Raw genomic sequence first — 21,594 nt, 5'->3', positions numbered from 1 at the left:
ATTGGAGTATGATTCAGCAGTCATGCAATTATTCTTCATATTCATGGGTGCTGTGAAGTTAGCAACCTCTGATTTTAGGAGCGTAAAGTTAGGTTTGGAGAAGTTTGTCATGGTTGTTTCCTTTGCGGGGAGGGGGGGCTTTAGTGGGAGGGATGTGGATTTCCAAGGTGATTAGTTTGTGGTCCGATCTAACCAGGGAGGAGTTGACTATTTGTGTAGGGTCTATGTTAAATAAGCAAATGCTTAAAATAGCGAACGCTGATTTATCAACCTTTGAAGAGCGAAAGCTGACAATCTGAAAGACACAGAACAGCGATTATTGCTGGGCCATTTTCAGGACATTACCACTTCCTCCACTATGGTGTGATCTTGGAGTTGGTATATTTAAGTAAGCGGGTTCTGGGGGAACTTTATTTTGTGTTTTGAACTTTTTTTTTTGTGGAACAGCAATTTTTTTCCCCTGGGAAAAAAATCGCTGTTCCATGTCTGAGATTGTCAGGTTTCACTCTTAAATGCTCGATAAATCAGCATTCACTATTTTAAGTGTTTGCTGATTTAATATAGACCCATTGGTGTAGAGGAATGGTCGCTCATGTTAGTAATGACAAGGTCAAGGATGTTGCTACCTCTAGTGGGGGGAAGAACGAGCTAGTCCAGGACATTGGAATTAATCAATTCCAGGAAACGTTGGGCAAGTGTGTTGTTACATGAGTAGTTTTCCCAGTTAAAGGAAGGATAGTTGAAGTTGCCCAGTATGAGAGTGTTAGGTTGGACCCTAATATTCTCCAGGGTGCTTAGGAATGTGGAGTGTGAGTCTTGGGACATGGTTAGGGACCTATAGCAGGCTATGACCTGAATGTCTGTCTTACCCAATGTTAGCTGCACCTGAAGTATCTCTGATGCATTATGTTGGGCCACAAGTCTGGAGATGTGCACATCCATTAAGTATATGAAAACACCACTGCCTTTGGAGCTTCGTTCCAAGTTCTGGGGCCGAAAGGTGTGGAATGAGTTATAGCCTGATAGTGCAGGGAGGATTTCTGCTGGCTTAAACCAGGTCTCTGTTACAGCACAGATATCAATGTTCCCCATTTCAAGGAGTGCTTCGAGTGAGTGCATTTTGAGATTTAGACTTCTAGCCATGAGCAGCATGACACTCAGACTGCATTTGTTTGTAGTTGTTACGGTGATAATTTGTTCTTTGGAACACCACCTAAAAAAAGCACTATATGGGTGGCAAGAGCCTTGGCCAGTATCCGGAAGCCTAGGGGCGACAGATGCAGGCCATCTCTGGAAAAGCATCGAGGTCTGTCAATCATGTCATCTCAGGCAGACAGATACTGGATCCCCCTATAATGACACCAGAAAATTAGCCAATTGTTGAAATCAATCATTTTCTGCTTGTACTGTGGTATCATTCTGGGTGATGGTAGGATGCTGCTCAGGGCTAGGGTCATATCCGCCTGGGCTACATAATCCGAGAGCTCCTCCATGTCTCTTTTCATGTAGTCCAGGGAGGTACGTCTCAGGTCATTCACACCCACATGTACAATAAAAGAGTCATATTTGTACCTGTTGTTGATAGACCTGAGTGCATGTGTTATGTGGCGGATCCTGGCACCTGAGAGGCAGCTGACTGTTACTTTCTCCTTATTCAACCTAGTCAGTGAGACATCAGTGTGCCTCACTATTGAGTCACTTATTACTAGTGTGTTGGGCATGCTGTTTTGCCTTAGGGGTTTTGGTTGAGTGGCACACTGTTTAGGAGAGTTGTGTGTCTCGTAATTAATGTTGTGGTGGTTGAGTACATTTCTACCTTGAAGGTCTGTGCTGTTTGGGTAGATTTGTATTGAAAGCCTTTGTGAAGGAGGGTGTGTGGTTTGTGTTTTTATGTGAAGGCAGTGCTGGTGGGTGTTCTGGAGGGCTATGTGTTCCATGTGGTGTGGTGCAAGTGTTGACCTTCTCCTCTTGACCAACTTTTCCAGTCTTGGCTGGAGAGAGCGTAGCTTCCAATTTAGATATATAAGTGCATTTTTCACAAGTCTGAGTGGTGGGAGGTAAGAGGAGAGGGTTGTTGGTGTACATGAGGTGGTTGCTACATTGCCTCAGGATGCCCAAGTTCACCAGGTCCCCCTTCATAAGGGGAATTATTAGATTAATAGTTTATTAGGTTGAGGTATTCTTTTGCCTAAACCTCTGAGAATTCTGTAGCATTGTTTAGATATTGTTAATACTTGTTTCTTTCAGAGTTTATGTCAGTATTTCTTGCACTGAGTTGCACTTTGCACCTTGTATGTATATGTATATTTACTTTGTGTCTTGTTCTTAATAGTTGCATGTATGTCATTTATGTAATTCATACTTGGAGAGTCACTGAAACCTGATTCAGATTCCTTGTATGCGTACATACTTTGCCAGTGAATGTGATTCTGATTCTGATTCTGATTTGGATAAGGATCTTTAACATATCCTAGAAACTACAGACCCATTAGGTTATTATCCTCCCCCTCTACAACCCAGTTTTCCCTTCCTTCCTACCCTATCATGGTTCAACATTGAGCCCTAAAATGACCAGGACTCTTAATATGCTTGCATCAAAAAATACACTAGTAATTTCTCTGCTGCCTATGATGCTTATCCTTTATGTCCTCACAGACTGCGAAGGCCAGTACCACCTCGGATTCTACTATCCAAAATTTCAGACTACCACACCAGACTTCTCAAATAGGACAGCTTACTTAACTATCCCCCACACATCTAATCTCATATCCCCTTTAACTTATCACCCAATTAAAGCCTTGAACTCCAATCCCAGGGACAAACACTATCTAAAACTTTTAAATAAGTTCCTAAAGCTCATAATCGGACTACACTACAACCTCATAGTAGATGGGGACATTCATTCCAACCCTGGCCCATCTTCACCTGATGCCAATAACTCCTATGTCACCAACCCTGCCATTAATCTACCCCTTAGCAGTTCCACCAATTCTCTTCTGACCTTTCACTTAAATATTAGAAGCATAAACAATAAAGGTCACATCCTGCATGCCCGCTTAGCAGTTCATTCCCCTGATCTCTTGGGTCTTACAGAAACTTGGCTATATGAACCTATATTGGATGGGAAATGGGAAATTCACCCCAGGGATGACTTCTGTGGCTCTGCTCGACAGGGGCACAGGAAAATAATTTTCTTGGGTGGCGAAAGCCAGGGTACATTTTTTGGCTAGGCTTATATAGGTCCTAGGGCCAATAGCCTAGTACCTACCTATGAACCTATGAACCTAAAACCTACTATTGCTGACAATGAGGTATTACCATCAGGCTACAACATACACCATTTAGACTGCACTACTAAGAAAGCAGGTGGAATAGCAGTTTGTTACAAAAACACACTAAGTGTTAGTAGGGATTCCATACAGCCACCCCCATTTAATAATGCAGAAATCCTTATTACTAAATTACAAATAAACAACAACAAATGCATAAATATTGTCTGTGTCTACATTCCCCCAGGTAATAATATAAGTACACTAGAAGATATCCTTCGATGATTATCCACTTCCTACCCCCAAGAAACCATTGTTCTTGGGGACTTCAACATTGATTGGTCCTCCTGCTCAGCTAAATCCCCTGTCACCCATATAAATGTTTTCAGATTCATACAAATAATAACCACTCCTTAAACCCACTAATAAAGTATTTTAGATTGGATTCTTATCAATAGTCATCCCTACTTGTATACATCTGGGACCCTCCCTGATGACCTAAGAGATCACGCTGTAACTTACATTATTAAGCATAAGTCCGAGAACTTCCATCAGACCACATAAAAAGCAAGCAGAAATACTAAGAACTTCAACCCTGTTAATTTCCCAAATGAATTTAAGTCATTCACCTGATCTATCCTAAAACATATACCACTAGAAGAGGCAGTAGCACACTTTAATACTAAATTCCTGAGCATCCTCGACTATATTGCCCCTGCACGTACTATTAAAACTAAATCAAATACAGCACCGTGGCTCACAAAGGAAACCAAGTTAAAAATCAAACTTAGAAATAAAGCCTGGGCCAACTGGCGAGCAACTAAAGTCCCTCTCGACCAACTGAAATACCGTCAGCTTAGGAATGATACAAAAAAATCCATTCTGCTAGACAAAAAAGCTACTACCATAACCTCCAACAAAAACACCAAAACAATCCCCAAAATTTTTGGGCAGGTATAAACTGACTTTTTCATCCAGGACAATCTACCACTTCAACCCCATCAAACTTCACCCATAAATCCCCAGAGATTATTGCTGCTGCCTTTAATAATTTTTTCACTGAAATATTCCAGTCTCTCACTAACCAACTTACTCACACACTTCCGTACTCCACCACTAACACACCTGCTACTCATCCCCCCTTAACTTCCAACCTTTTACCACTCTTATCTGATCCCTAATCAAAAAATTGAAACCAACCACCCTATCTGCTGACCTTCTTCCTGCAGACTACTTACAAAAATCTGCAGATACCATAGCATACCCCATCTCTATCCTGATCAACAGGACCTTAACGGATGGTGCTATCCCCTCCATCTGGAAAATATCCCATGTTATCCCACTCCACAAAGGTGGAAGCTGCACAGAACTGTCCAATTACAGACCCATTGCCATTCTTTCACCACTAGCCGAAATAATAGAGAAATGCATCCATAAGCAAATTATGCACCATCTCATTCAGAACAATCTGCTGGCTGTCTCTCAGCATGGCTTTAGGCCACATCACAGCACCACCTCTGCCCTCCTTTCCTTCACCAATGTCATATATGGCCTGGAGTTACTATATTGTTTTATGATATTTTTAAGAGCAGAGGTATTTTCAGTTTAGTTAAGAATATTGTGTGCTGCTATTAGCTGATTGAACTGAAGTAAGTTTAATAATTCTAGCCAGCTTAGGAGATTGAGGTTTTGACAGTGATGTGTCCTATATGTGGACCCGGTGGCAAATCTAGCAATATGGTTGTAACAATGAGAGAGCTTGCTAAGTTCTGATTTGTTCAGGTTGGTGAGTATAGGGGAAGCATATAGAAGGGTAGAGAGTAGATGAGAGCGTGTGATTGCCTTCCTAGCTAATGGGATTAGAAAAGGTTTATTTCTATATAATGAGCAAAGTTGCTTATTAATGGTTTTGATAGCTTTATTGACATGCAAATCAAATTTGAGAGTATTATCTACGATTACCCCTAAGAGCTTAGTATGGCCATCTGGAGAAATAGCGGTACCATTGTTCGATATTATAGAAAAGGAAAGTGGGGTGAACATACTAGTGGGGGTAAAGAGTAGCAGTTTAGTTTTATTAGGATTCAACAGAAGATGGTGATTAGAGAGCCAATTTTCAACTGTGTTAAATGTATTCTGGGTTAAGGTTTGCAGAGCTGATGGGGAGGAGGCCATGCAGATCAGGGTAGAATTGTCTGCATACTGGATGCAGGTTGCTTCTGGTATGGCAGTGTGAAGGTTGGTGATGAAGACAGAAAAGCATAGAGGACCTAATATAGAGCCCTGAGGAACTCCAATGGTGAGAGGTAACAGGTTAGTCAGTTTGCCCTGCCATAATACAGCCTGTTGTCTACCAATCAGATAGGCTAGGAACCACTGTATAGTATGGTTATCCAGGGAAACAGATTTCAGAGAGTGAATGAGTAATTGGTGGTTGACCATATCAAAGGCTTTTGAGAAGTCTAGAAAGAGGGCTGAGAATAACATATTATTATTACTGTTTTGGTATCCAACAAGCTGTTGGTCCAAACACACAAAGCTAATAACTCAGCTGGTGACTCCCTGTTTACCAACTTTGTTGGCAAAACTTGGAATTCACTTCCAGCTAACCTTACCCTTGAACTCTCTCTAAGTCTCTTTAAAAAAGGCCACAGACAGTATTTTAAAATCCACTGACTCTGTCCCTGTACCAACCCTGATTAATCTCTATATCTACTTCCTTATTTAAACAGTACTATATTAATTTTTGCTCACAAATACTTGTTGTAACCTTCTTGTTTTGTATGTTATGTTACAATGTGAATCTTGTGAGTCCCTTCATGAGGGCCACACTTTACATACTTTCTAAATAATAACTGTTTGTTGTAACCTACTTGTTTTGTATTCTGTGACACTCTGCTAATCTTGTGAGTACCTCTTGAGGGCCACACTTTACTTACTTTGTAAATATACTTGGTTTGTATGTGTGATGTTTATCTGTGTAATTGGAGCTTTTCTCCCCAGGCTTCCACTGAAAATGGACATGTATTCAGTTGGACTATCCCGGTCAACAAATGTAAAATAATTAAATAAATAAATTAGTTTGACTAGCTTAATTTGCAAAGTCATGGAAAGAATTATCATGGAAATTATCAACAAGGACATAGGAGACCTCCAGACTTCGGATCCATTTTCAAGGGAACATCATGCCTACTGAATCTGGTGGAAGTCTTTGAAAAAGTCACTGAAGCAATGAATGGGGGGAAGTACATAATACCTTCCTTGATCTGGCTAAAACATTTAGTACAATACCCCAGTTGGTCATTGTCAACACACTTACGGAATTAGGTAAAGGCCAATTAATAACAAACTGGATAGCTAGCTGGCTCACTGATATGATCCAGGAGGTTACAATCAGTGAGGCCACCTCCGCAAAGAGGCCGGTCAGCAGTGGTGACCCCATGACTGTGTGCTAGGCCCTCTTCTCTCTGACATCTTTTTCTCAGATATCAAAGCCAATGTCAAAGGCCTCTGGCTAAGCAAGTTCACAGATGATTGGAAACTGAGAGCAGATAATGAATCGACCAAGATGAGAATACTTTTCAGGAAGGTCAAACACAGACAAATGCTTGGTTCCAAATCCATGTTTTAAAACTCAGTACCATGAAATGCATTATATTACCTTTTGGAAAGTCAGCCTCTCTGGGTACTTTATCTTAAATAAAATACTCCTAAAAGTTGGTTCACTAGTCAGGGATCTGGGAACTCATGTAAATAGTAACCTAGCCATTAACCAACATGAGTCCAAGGAAGTAAAAAAAAATAATAATTCCTTCTCAGTTGCTCAATCTATAAGCAAGGACATGGCATCATGGTCCAGAGAGGTCATCATACCACTGTACTCAGCCCTCATCAGACCCATCATAGAACATAATGCCCCCTTCATGATGTACCTGACCCGACACATACAGCAACCAGAATATCCATAAAGGTTTGTGACCAAAAGAATATCAGGAGTAAACAAAAATGTCCTCTGCTCATCATCTCCGAGCCCTGTCTCTTTACTTGGTATCATGTTGATATTTGACAAGTGATCCTTACCTGGCATAAAAGGCATCCTTCATTCCAGTTTTGATTAACTTTTTGCACATCTGCAAAACAAATAACCATCTCCACATTGCTTTGATATAAATAGAACATGTAGGAGGCAGATATATTTCTTAGAGATTTCCCATTCTTTGTGACAGGCTGCCCATCTGTGTGAAGAAGAGATTTTCCTTTCCCTATTTAAGCACAATTTGGACCAATGTATGGGTAAATGCAAACTCATCCCTAGACTAGTGCCTATGTCTCTAATGGACAGAGGCAGTCTGTAAATCACCCCATATATAAATCATATTTGTGGGTCACATTGGTTTGCACAGCTAGGATTAAGAGGGTCCCGGTGGTAGTTAGTGTAAGAGACACCTTTGAATCTATAAACCTATGAACCAATGATTGATGGCACAGCCATGTGGCCTAAGGCAAATTCTCATCATGTTTTGCCACATAGCGTGAAATAACAATTTCAATTACCCACCATTGATTACTAATGCTGCTTTATGCCAACAGCCATGCAACGGAAGATACAAAAAATATCTGGTTAAACTAGGAATGCCTACAAGGAAGTACAGCACATAAGGGATGAAAGTCACCCACCTACCCCCCCCAAAAAAAAAAAAAATATATATATATATATATATATATATATATATAATACTATATATAGGGGTCTACTTCAAAAGGTCAAAACCCCATATAATTGAATTATAAAACATCAAGACCATAATGGGGAACATCAGTTTCATCAAAAGAGTAAGATAACAAAACCTGGAAAATCGAACTATAGAAGTTACCATAAGTCCAGTATTCACTTAAAGGAACACTTTTTCCTTTAAAGACAGCCTACACTAAATCTGTACCAGGGGTTTTAAATAGAGATAGTGGTACAGGGAAGATCGGGAAATTTACACTTTTCTCTTTGTAGTGCAATGTCAGAGTTAGTATATATAATTTGAGGTGGTGTGAGGGGTACAGGGGGGCTTTCCCCCATGCAAAACTGCTGATACTTATTTAGTGTAGGCTGTCTTTAAACAGAGAAGTGTTCCTTTAAGTGAAGACTGGACTTCTGGTACATTGTATAGTTCCGATGTTCTGGGTTTCATTATTTTAAGTTTTCAATTAAATGGATTTTCACTGTTATGGTCACAACGTTTTGTAATTTGACTATATTGGTTTTCAACATTCATAGGTTCATAGGTAGGTACTAGGCTATTGGCCCAAAGACCTAAATAAGCCTAGCCGACAAGGTTCCCTGGCCTACGCCACCCAAGAAAGTTAATTTCCTGTGCCCCTCTCCAGCAGAGCCACAAAAGTGATCCCTGGGGTGTATTTCATATCCACTCATAGGTTAGTATTAGGCTAACTGCCCCTGTGGGCCACTTTATGCCTAGCCAATTACCCCATGTGAGAATCAAACTCTGCAACTTGTGTTTTTAAGGTAAACACCTTAACCATTATGCCAACCTCCCACACTTCAAGATTTTTCCTTGAAGAGTGCTAATGAGGAACTTCGCTTGCCATAGATGGGTAGCTTGTTCCAGAGTATAGGAAGTCTCTGGGACAGGAATCTATCCCTTCAGCATATCCTGTTTATTGTGGTGACAAGGTTTAGTTCCCTTAAGCATGTAGCTCGGAGGGATTGGGATTTCTTTAGGTGTAGCATGTCCAACAGCTCTGGGTTTAACATAGCTTTATATGTGAGCTACATTCTAAAAGGGGCATTGTACTCTATAATGGGTCTAATGAGGGCCGAGTAGAGTGGAACAATGACCTCTTTTTTCCTGGATGAGAACCCTTTTATGATGAGATGTGCCACATAGAAGGATTTCCTGACTATTGTGGTGATGTGATTATCAAATTTGAGACTACTGTCCACCTGGGTCCCAAGGTCTCTTATCACACATTCGGCATTAAGTAGACTGCCATTTATGTGGTAGTTCATTGGTACATAATTTTTACCAAAGGGGATGACAATGCACTTTTTGGCATTGAGCTTGATGCCATGCCTCTGATATCAGGCATCTGTCTCAGTGAGGTCCTTCTGTAGGATGTCCACATCATTTGGGGACTCAAATATGGCTCCTAGTTTGCAGTCATCTGCAAACTTCATTAGACAGAGGCATTCTGTGTTAGCCTGTACTTTAGAGAAGTAGATACCAAACAGAAGAGGTCCCATGACTGAACCCTGTGGTACTCCACTTGTTACTGGTTTGAAGTCAGATTTGGAGTCTACACCTTTTACAGTGTAGGTTCTGTCAGTGAGCCATTTGGCAGCCCATCTTGTAATATAGGGATTTATACCTAGTTTATTGAGTTTAGCTATAATTCCAGAATGGGGGATGGTGCTGAAAGCCTTGGCGAGGTCAAGATAGGCTGTGTGAACCACCTTACCCTCATCTACGGCTTTGGTGACTGCCTCAAAGAAGTAGATCAGGTTCATAAGGCCTGATCTGCCCTTCACAAACCCAAATTGGGTGGGGTCCAGAGTTTGGAGGTTACCAATGTCTTTGTTTATGAGTTCCATGATGATATGTTCTATGGCCTTGCAGACCAGGCAAGTCAGGCTAATAGAGCAATAATTTCCAGGATCAGTGGTGGCTCCCCCTTTGTAGAGTGGGATAACTGTTGCTGTGCACCATTCAATGGGCAAAAATCCTGATGTGAGACTATGATTGAACATGGTGCTTAGGTGGGGAGCCAATTTGTTCTGAAGTTCATGTAAAACACAGCCTGGGATGTTGTCCGGTCCCATGGATGCTGTGTTTTTGGTTTTAGAGAGTGCAGCTTTTACCTGCATAGATGTGATTACAGGGACTCTGCATTCTTCCTGTATAGATATGAGACCTTTAGGGGGTGAGAGGGGGATAACGTTAGCACTGAACCTATTTGCCAGGATGTTGTTAATATCAGTTGGTTCTGTAATTTTTGAGTGCAGGGGTTATGTGGCGGATCCTGACACCTGACAGGCAGCTGACAGTAACCTTCTCCTTGTTTAGCCCGGTGAGTGGGACATCAGTGTGCCTGAATATAGAGTCACCTATGACTAGTGTGTTGGGTACTTTGTTTTGCCTTATGGGCTGTGGTTTATTGGCACACTGAGTCTGTGGGCTATGTGTCATTTGGGTTGTGTTGCGGGGTGGAGGTTGCTTGCGTTTCTGCTTTGGAGGTCTCTGTTGCTTGAGCAGATTATTACTGAGAGCCTCTGCAAATGTTTTTGTGTTTCTATGTGTGGATTTTTGTGGTGTAGGTTTAGTGGGACTATTTGATGAGTGTGGTGTGGTGCAAGTGTTTACCTTCTCCTCTTGCCTGTCAAGTTCAGTCTTGGTTGGAGAGAGCTTTACCTCCAATTTGGCTAGATAAGTGCATCTCTCACAGGTTGCGGTGTTGGGTGGTAGGAGGAGAGGGTTGTCTGTGTACAGGAGGCAATTGCTACATTGCCCCATTATGTCTAGATTCATTAGATAGACAAGAGAGAACACTGGGAGCTGACCCTTGGACATGCCTGAATAAAAAACTACTTTCCTCTAGACAATTGAGGAATGTGAGTATAAGAGCTGTTTTTTTCTAAGCAAGTGAGGAAAGTAAGTACAAAAACTATTTTCTTCTAGGTAAAGAGAAAGTTTGAGTGCTGTAGTAATTTGTAGATTATTTGGTGCTAACAACAAGTTCTGAACAAGTGCTGAGCACGAATAAGCAAATTCAAGTGCTAAAATTAAGAATTTGTACCTGGATTATGTGGTAGATAGGCTACCTAGTGCTTACCACTTCCACTGATAAGCTAGAAGGCTTCCCTCCAACACAGAAAGGCTTGGGAGGCTCAAAAGCTTACAAGCAGTACTGGATAAAGAAAATCTGTATCTGGACTAGACTAGTTACAGGAAAGGTGGGAAACAAGCGCAAATGTGGGCTTTTAAACCAGAAAGTTGAAAGAGATGGAAAAACTGCCCAAACGGCCAATAAAATAAAATTTCTGGGCTAGAAACCACTCTTGTGGTAGACAGTCTACCTAGTGCTTACCACTCCCACTGATAAGCTAGAAGGCTTCCCTCCAACACAGAAAGGCTTGGCGGGCTCAGAAACTTACAAACCTTTTAAAGTAGACACATACAGATAGATATCACATATCACATATGTTGAGTTAGACATTCCAGAATGCCACCAATGTCCTGTGTTTTTTACACATTTATACTGAACACCTGCTGATGTGTCTCACAGTCTGTAAGATTGTGCAGTGGCTGCTGAGTTCACCGGAAATATCACAACAAAGTTGTCAGAGGGCACACAGTTCAAGGGACAACATGAGCATTATGTTAGAATGCATATGGACTTCCTCAAAAGGGAGAGCAACACTTTGAGGATCAAAACCCTTCACCTGCATTAATGTTAACCCCAAGTAGCATGGTACAGTTTACTTCTCTTGAGCAGCACAATCTTATAAGTTACTATTTACTTACACATTCATATGAAGCACACATTGCCAGATTTAAACACCTGCCTACTTTACATTTCCTACACCTTTCTAACTGCTACACCACAGAAGTAATTACAACACAGTTGTCAAAAAGCACACAGTTGAAACAGTGTGTGTGGGAATGCAAATTGCTTCTTTGAAATTGTGTTTGATGGATGACAACTCTGTACCCATGTAAAATTGACTACAATGTTGAATTATCTGCATCACATCCATTGGATAAGCCAGTTCTGCATGTTACTTATATAGTGAAACATTACTGGATTCAAACACCTGCCTATCTAAGACAGTTGAAGTTTTAACCTGAGTAGTGTGTGGGAATGTATGTGGCTTCTATAAAAGGGTGTTTGAGGAATGAAACTCATGTAGCCATGCAAATATGAACAACATGTTGAATTATCCACATCACATCTGTTGGATAAGCCACACCTGCATGTTACTATTTCTTACACTGTCATACTAGTTACTCATTGCTGCATTCAAATGCTTGTCTAAGTCCACATTCTATAGTGCTATGAATTAAGCTATGAGACCATAGAAAAAGTTATTTACTGGAAAAGCTTGCACAGTCCCTGCCATAGACTGCTGTGACAGAAAGGTTAATTTTTTGTTGATTTCCTGTAATTTGTATTGCTTCATTATCTTCTTCTATTTTATATATTGTGGTGTGTTCTCTTTAGACTGTGTTTTACTGGTACTCTGCTTTCAATGGCATATTTAGACTAGGAAAGAGACTATAGCTGCATCTCTTGTGAGTCACACAAAAATTACAACAGGTCAGTTTTTAAATACCTGTCAAGTGAGGGTGGAGCAAGGAGCTAAACTTCTATTTAGGGGATAAAATAAAACATTCTGAGGATTTACTGGAAAACTCTGATATAGACTGCAGTGAGGGAAATATTAGTTTATTGTAGATGTCTTGTGCTTTGTATTGCTTCATTGGCTTTTTCTACTTTGCATATTGTGGTGCATTTTATTTACACTGTGTTTTACTATAGAAATAACTGATGATGTGGGTGTGGTATATTGAATATTTACCCACAGATGGTGGGTTTAATCACAATACCACACCATGGAGTCGGTTATTGTTACTATACAATGACGTTATTTAAGAAAAAAAAATTGCTTACTTTTCTTAATGTCTTTCTTGATGGCTCCATGGTGTTCTTCCACTTTTGTTGGATATGCTGCTGCTTTTTTTGATGTATTGTGCATGCATATGGGACTTATGTTCCAATGATTACACAATGCATCAGTGCTTTCAAAAGAAAGCAAAGGAGAAATGAAGAGCTCTGTTGCTCCTTTTTTTTTTTTTAATAAAGTTGAACTTTGGACACTTTAGAAGTACAAGAGAGACAGGATGGAGAAAATACAAGGAAAATAAGGTATGTTACTTTAGTTTTGAATAACGTACTTCATTTTCTTAGTATTTTCTCTGTGCTGTCTTGTACCTCCTGACTGTCCTGATTTCTAATATTGTTATTATTATTATTATTATTATTATTATTATTATTATTTGTTTATGATGAAGAAAACTTAAAAACATACAGCACATAGAAATGGAAAAAAGTCCAGTCAGCCAGACTTTTTTTCCACCGATATATGTTCAATTTACAATGGGCATGCTGGTTGGGCTGATCAACCAGTGTGCTCATTTTTGAATGTTAATGGCCAGTTGTTGTAAAATGGTAATCAATTACTTGGAAACTGAGGGTTTAGGTAAAAACTAAACCTTCCATTTAAGGGGTAAAATAATAAATTTCAAAGCTTTACTGGAAACACTCACTCAGACTCTGTCACAGGCTGCTGTGAGGGAAAAGTTATTTTGTTTTTGATTGCTTGTCATTTGTATTGCTTTGTTGCCTTCTTCAATGTTGTATATTGTTGTGCATTTTTTCACACTATGTTTTAATAGTATTCTGCTTTCAACTGTATATTTAAACCAGGAAAGAGACCACAGCAATGTATCTTGTGAGTCACAGAGAAATTAAAATTTTGCCCACCCTCCCACATGTGTTTTTAAACTCAACTGTATCTCTGTTTGCCAGCCGCTTATATTAATTTGATCACAAATTTCCTACCTTTTCCTCTTTCATTGGCTATTGTCAGTAAGCACAAAAATATTTTGCAAAATCACTCTTTTTCAACTATTTAAATTTATTGTCCATCCCACTGTATTCCATACAGCCTACCCCTTCCATTCTTTCTTGCTCATTTAAAATTTGTGTCTCTCCCCTTAGATTGCTATAGATTGATTTACACCCTCTTTCATATTTATTTGCTTAATGCACACTGCAGTTCTTAGGATATTAGCCTGTTTTTTAATCTTATCTTTAAAATCTACAGCATATAGTTAAATACCACCAATTATTGGATAACCCGCATTCTGCCTGTCAGCAGACATCTTGGGATTAGTGTTTCTATTTTGCTTCTGGTGATAGAAGGAGCAAAGGGACCTTAGATTGCTATAGATTCATTTACACCCTCTTTCATATTTATTTTCTTAATGCACACTGCAGTTCTTAGGATATTAACCAATTTTTTATATTATCCTTAAAATCTGTAGCATATAGTTCAGTACCAGCAATTATTCAATAGCCCGCATTCTGCCTGTCAGTAGATATCTTGGGATTAGTGTTTCTATTTTGCTTCTGGTGAAAGAAGGATCAAAGGGAAATTTTTTCCTGGAGACTTTATCATCAGAAAACCTGATAACTACTTCATAGGTGCCACTTTGGAATTTGTGCTTAGATTGTGCTTTTGGTGAGAAAAGGAGCAAATACATTGATTCCTGACTGTCTCTGATAGGCAGTGGATGTCTGTGTGGGACCTTCCTGACAGGTCTGGTTGCTGTTCAAGCTATCTATCAGAAATAGACTACAACAAGCCTACAGACCCCTGCATCATCTGGGGCAAGACTGTTGATCACCAAAGAGCCTGTGGCCTGTTTTTAATCTTGGGATTGTTACTACTGTTTTGCTTCCCGTGAGAGAAGAAACAAACAAGTATTGTATCCCAGCAGTGTGAAGCTGTGGTGAGACCATCACTAGCAGTATCCAAGCAGTAGCCAATCAGGACAATCCCCTCTTTTCACCATTGTTGAGAACGCTGATTCTTTCTTTCCAGCAAGTACTACTTTATTAGCTGTGGTCTAACCTAACTTTAGAATAACTCCCCAAATTCTTTATCCATGAATCATCACTACTTTAGTAGTTTCCCATCAAGTGTTTGGTAGTGTCCTGTACGTACGCAGGCCCCTTGAGCTGACATTTTTCTTGCAAAAGCACCCTTGAAATTTCACCAATATCTAGTTGCACACATGGCAACTACTTTGCAGTGACAAGAATTGCACCCAGAGCTGCAAACCAGATACTCCTGAAATTACTTTATATTCTCACCGCAACTGTCTAGTCAATGACCATGAATATGATCTTTCCCTGCTATCTCTGTTACCAACTTTGTGGATATTGGCATCCTGAAGCAATGTAGAAATTGCCGTATGTTTACTGACAGCCAGCTAATTCTCAAACAAACTGATAAGGTATGTGAGAAACGTATTTACACAATGTCACTGAAGACAAAGCTTTTACGTAAAAGCACTCCTAATGTCAGTGAGGTTGTCAGTAGTACGTGCTGCCCCCATCACACACTGTTCAAAGCAGACACATAGACCTTTACATGCTGAGCCACTTAAATGTAACCTCACTAAACCCAAAGAGATCTTAGATAAAGTACACATAACAAATACCCTCTGCAGCTCCAGATACACTCTTCCAAAAAATGCCCATATCAGCACATGCATCCACATCTTATGGAGCCTCTGTGTTTAAGACCATGAGGCATGGCATCAGACAATCCAACATTCTAGTCATTGGAGATTTCATAGTGAGACACATAAATGTCCTTTTCATCAGGCTGAGTAAAGAGAAAGTCAGGGTCAGTTGCTTATCAGAGGCAAAGATCATACACTCAGGTCAACTAACTACAAATACCAGTATGACTCAGTCATAGTCCATGTGGGGGAAAATGACATGAAACATACCTCCCTAGACTATATGAAAAAAGACATCATGTAGCTCTCAGAATATCTGTTCCAGGTTGGTATCAGCCTAGCACTGAGCAGCATTTTACCTTCTCTGATGATGCCACAATATGAACAGAAGATGACTGACTCTAATAATTGGCTCAGTTTTTCATATCATTCTAAGGGGGTGCAATAGCTGTCAGCATGGAAGGAGATGGTCAGCAGACCATACTGCTTTGCCAGTGATAGTCTGCACTTCTCCTCTCTTAGGCTATTGAATATTAGCTAAAACATTGTATTGCCATATTGTCTTTTGTAAGCAATGCCAAACTGAAAGGACTTCTGACATTGCAAATCAAAACCAAGAAAATATAAAGGTGTTACTGCTAAATGCTAGGAATCTAAACAAGAAACTGCACTCCCTACAAGCTCTACTCACTCTAGTGAATGCTGATGTCTGTGCAGTCACTGAGACATATTTTAAAGCTCCAGCTGGCACACCAACAGTGCAAGGCTATAATGCCTTCACACATTTAGATCAACTACAACATGGATAAGGGCTAAAAGGTGAAAGAGTCTAGATTTACATAAAAAAATAAATATACCTCAAGGCTGGTGAAACAGGCCAATGCACTGAGCTTTGTCATGTTCAAATTTCTATAGAAAAATCCCATACAACTGCCTTGTAAGCTATAGGTTCTTTTCTATGACCCAGGAAAACCATATCATGTATTTAAGCTTACTGGAAACACTCACCATCCCATCCAATACCATATTAATGGGAAACTTTAATTACCCAAATATTAACTGGGAATCATATATAACACCTAACATGTAGACACAGAGATTCCTAGATTTTGTAATCACAAATTCCTTTCACCAGATTGTCAATATGGTGACCAGGGACACAAACATACTAAAGCTGGCCCTTACTAATATGTAAGAGTGCTGCATATTCCTTATATCTTTATATAATGTCTTCTCTGATAAGATTAGACCACAAATCGTCTCCTTTGAAGTAAAATTAAAACTGGAACCCCAGCTAACCTGGGAATGTTCAGGAACTACTCTAAGGCTAACTTCCTAACATTAGGTGAAAAGCTGACAAAATTTCAACTCCCCCCCATAAATTCTGAGAATACTGCCTAAACGGAACTGTCCACAGAAACCCTATCCAGGCATGTTAATAGCTGCATAGAGGCCGCTGTGCCCACCAGAAAGAAATACAGAACTAACTCAAAATCAAGCCATCCTGGTGGAATCATAACATCAGTAGGCTGTATAACAGAAGGATGAAAATTGTGGCAAAAATTAGGAGTGTAGCACCAAGAATAATAAATGCTCCCTCATCAAACTAAACAAACAACTCAGACAACAAATAAAGTCTGCCAAAGTCAAATTTGAGGTAAATTTGGCCTACCAAGCCAAGGAACTCCACAAGGCATTCTTTATCTACGTCTGCAACATTAAAGGCAATACACAATTGTGGCAGAGCTCATTGTTAATAGAGGCACCTATACTGATCCAGAAGATATAGCAAACCTGCTAGCAGACACATTAATCTCTAACTTAACTTCTCTCTTCCCCTCTATCACCCCTCAGGAAATACCAACAGATATAACTCTCACTGCTATCACCAGGGAACATGTATTCAATGCTCTCTCTAAGGTCAAGAACACTTCATCAGTGGGCCCAGACAATATCCAGGATGCCTTCTAAATAGCATGAAACATGTCCATCTAGAATTGCTATTTAACCATAACCTCCAAACAGCCTTCATGCCTTATGAATAGAGAACAGCAACAGTAATTCCTCTGCACAAAGGTGGGCCATCTGAAGACCCTGGAAACTACAGACCCATAAGTCTCACTAGTCTCATATGCAAAGCCATGGAAAGAATTATCATGGAAATAATCCAAAATGACATAGGAAACCTCCAAATACTGGACCCAACCCAATCTGTTATCATCAAGTGTAGGTCATGCCTACTCAAACTGGTGAATGTCTTTGAGAATGTCACCAAAGCAATGGATGAGGGCAAAATGGTTCACACTGCCTACCTTGACCTGGCTAAGGTGTTTGACACAATACCCTATTTGGGCATTGTTGATAAATTCAAGAGGTCAGGTATAAACCCTTATGTCAACTGATGTATAGCCAGCTGGCTCACAGACAGGACCCAGGAAGTTAGAATTGGAAGTCCATCTCTACAAAGAGGCTAGTCACAAGCAGTGGCTTTCAGGGATCAGTCCTGAGACAGCTCCTTTTTGGCATTTACTTCTCAGAAATCAAGGCCAAAGTCAAGAGCGTCTGGCTTACCAAATTTGCTGATAATCGCAAATTAGGAGCAGTCATAGGATCTCCCACCAACACTAATGTTCCACAATAAGGGCTGAGATAGACAATTAACTTACGTCAGAGCAATTGACTAAAACGAAATGCCAAAAGCTGCATAATAATATCCTCCGGGAAGTCATCCGCCACTCATAACTATCACATTGACAATTCACCCCTAAAAGATGACACAGTAGTCAGGGACTTAGGGACACACAATGGTAGTAATCTAGCCTTTGATCATCATGTGTCTGTATTAGTGAAGAAATAATTTTAAGCTGTGCAACTTATAAAACAAATGTATGGCATCTAGGTCCATGGTGGTCATTGTTCCACTGTATTCAGCATTCATCAGACCTATCATACAGTACAGTATCCTCTTTGGTATGTACCTAATTAAGCACATTCAACAGCTGGAACATCCACAGGGGTTCCTCTATAAAAGAACACAAGGTATAAGTAATGTCATATACAGGCTGCCTCAAAGTCTTATCCCTGTATTCTGTCTCATGCAGTCTGTTGAGGGGAGATCTATGTCTGGCATGCAAGGCATTGTCAGACCCCACTCTGACGGACCCTCTGCGTATCCACAAAATAAACAGCACCATTATTACCTGTTCCAAAGACTTATACCTTGCCTGTGATATAAATAGAACCAACTTGAGAGACAGCTATGTATCTGAAAGACTACCCCTTCTCTGGAACAGGTTCCCCATCCACGCAAAGCAGAGTTCTTCCCTAGCCCAATTCAAGTGTAACTCGGAGAATTAAATGGGGAACAGGAAATTCATCCATGGTCTGGCACCCATGGTTTTAATGGACACAGGCAGCCTGTAAATATTTCATCTCCAAGACCCCTGCTTGTAAATATTTAATCTCCCAAGCTGCTACTTTCATTTATCAAGGGCATAAGAACTTGTCAGAGATTTTGGATAGCTTAAAACACACCCCCAAACCTATGAAAATTCATATCAGTGTTGTCAGAAAACACACAGGTGAAGGATCAGCATGAGTAGAGTGTTTGAATGCATACATTTTTCCTAAAAGGGAGTACAAGACTTGAGGGATCCCTCTCTCTCTCTGCAAATATTACCACCAAGTTAAAATGTATACATCAGATCTGTTGGATAAGCTAGTGCTACCTGTTACTATTTTCTTACACATCCATACTGGTTATGCATTATTAGGTTTGATTACCTGCCATTCTAAATCTGCAGTCTCTAGAGCTGTGCATTAACTGTTAATGCCACAGAAGACATCACATCATGCTTGTCTGAAAGCACACACACTAGAAAAAGGTGAAGGGAAGAGGGCAAGTTTGTCATAATGGTTAATGTCCTTGCCTCACACATAAATTACATGGTTCAATTCTGACCTCTTGATTAGACCTGTAATAGCCTGCAGGCTAATAGGTTAAGAACCTAAAAGGGATAACTTAAGCAGAGTGTCAAATTGCACATGGCTTCCTTAAAAGACATTTTAAGGGATCCAAACCCTGCAGCCATGCAAATGTTGCCAGCATGTTTAGTGATGTACATCACGTGTTGAGTAAGCCAGTCCTGCCTGTTATTATTTTCTTACACACTCATACTAGTTACACATTGCTGGATTCAAATACCTAACTATCAAGTCCACAGTTTCCTGAGCTGTGTCTTAACTGCTGATGCCAGAGAAGTCTTATTACAAGTGTCTGACAGCACATAGTTCAAGGGATGAGGACACATGTATGTGGGAATTTGCAGTGCTGTTTGTCAAATGTACACTGTCATTGTGTAGATCACAATTCACAACATACTGCATTAATAATGTAAACATCTCATTGGAATACATTAAACCAAGGAGCATGCTATACTTTATCATTATTACTTTCTGTCACATTTCATATATAAAAATAGTCATTCAAGGTGTTTAAAGTCATTCAAAGTTTTAAGTTTATTTCTGTCGAGTGATATGCATGGCATCACATTACGTGTTTACGTTAGGGAATGATATGTATGTGTCTAACAGTCAGAGGTATTGTACAAGTAGGTGCTGGGTAATGCTGAAAGATGTCACACAGTAGACTGACACCCATGACGTCATGACTGTTAATGCCCAAGTCATTTCATTTTGCACTGTTGCAGGAAAGTGTTATGTGTACGAGTGTATCAGTGACAACACTCTTTCTGTATACAATGTGCAAGGGCAATTGCAAGACATCATGGACCTAATAAACAAGGATATAGGGAATCTCCAAACTCTGGATCCTACACAGTTTGGTTTTGTGAAGGGTAGATCATGCCTGCTCAACTTGGTTGACTTCTTTGAGTCAGTCACCAGAGCTGTGGATTAAGGCAAGGTGGTTCATACAACCTACCTTGATCTGGCCAAGACCTTTGATACCATTCCCCACTCAGGAATCATAGAAAAACTCACTAAGCTAGGCATCAACCCCTATATCACTAGGTGGGTTTCAAACTGGCTCACAGATAGAACCCACAGTGTGAAAGTAGCTGACTCCAAGTCAGACTGCTGAGCAATCACGAGTGGAGTCCCACAAGTTTCGGTCCGGGGTCCTCTCCTGTTTGGTATCTACTTCTCTGAAGTCCAGGCCAACATGAAGGGACTCTAGCTGACAAAGTTTGCAGATGATTGCAAGTTGGGAGCTATTATTAACTGAGAACCCAAGCAACACAAAACGACAAAACACACTGAACCAACTGCTGGAATCCAAACAGAAAATGACCAGAACTAGTTCACAACTGTTTTATTAGAGGAATTAAGCATTTTCGTGTGTGTATATAACATACACTGCTTCAAAATAAAAAACATTCACAAAAATTCAGTTTAAATAACGCACCAATAAAATCACATGACCCATGAACACACCTACCAATTCTAATCTTAAAGGCTACTTACTCATATAATAAAATACATAAAAGTCTATACAAATATATACTAAGAAAAAAAACATAAGCTAATATTTCCCTAGTGTATACTGCATAATAACAAATTAAATATAATGAGACATAAGTCTTAAAACACAAGCTATGGATAAAGACTCTTTCAGACCTGGGGGTGAGGTGGTATTTAATTTCAGTTGCCAATGCAACTCCCTCTGTTCTACTATGTCACGCCACGGTCCCCCCAGTAAATTCTGCTGTATGGCGTCGATAACCAAAAAATAAAAAAAATGGTCTGAATGCTTTTCTACATGACAATACAATGCATTAGTAGATCTCCTCTGCTTGATGTCATAAATGTGTTCATAAATGCATTCTTTAAAACTGTGAATGGTTTTCCTAACATAAAAACTTGGGCACATTTTACATAAAGCCACATAAATCACTCCCATTGATTTACAGTTACAAAAAAATGTGTCCTTACTTTCATACCATTAATAGGCACCTCATGTTTCTCTTAAATGCAATGGCACA

The sequence above is a fragment of the Protopterus annectens genome, chromosome 17.part0 (genome assembly GCF_019279795.1).
Source record: "Protopterus annectens isolate FY-2018-M chromosome 17.part0, PAN1.0, whole genome shotgun sequence".
Classification (NCBI taxonomy): Eukaryota; Metazoa; Chordata; order Ceratodontiformes; family Protopteridae; genus Protopterus; species Protopterus annectens.
Note: the sequence above shows the minus strand (reverse complement) of the source record.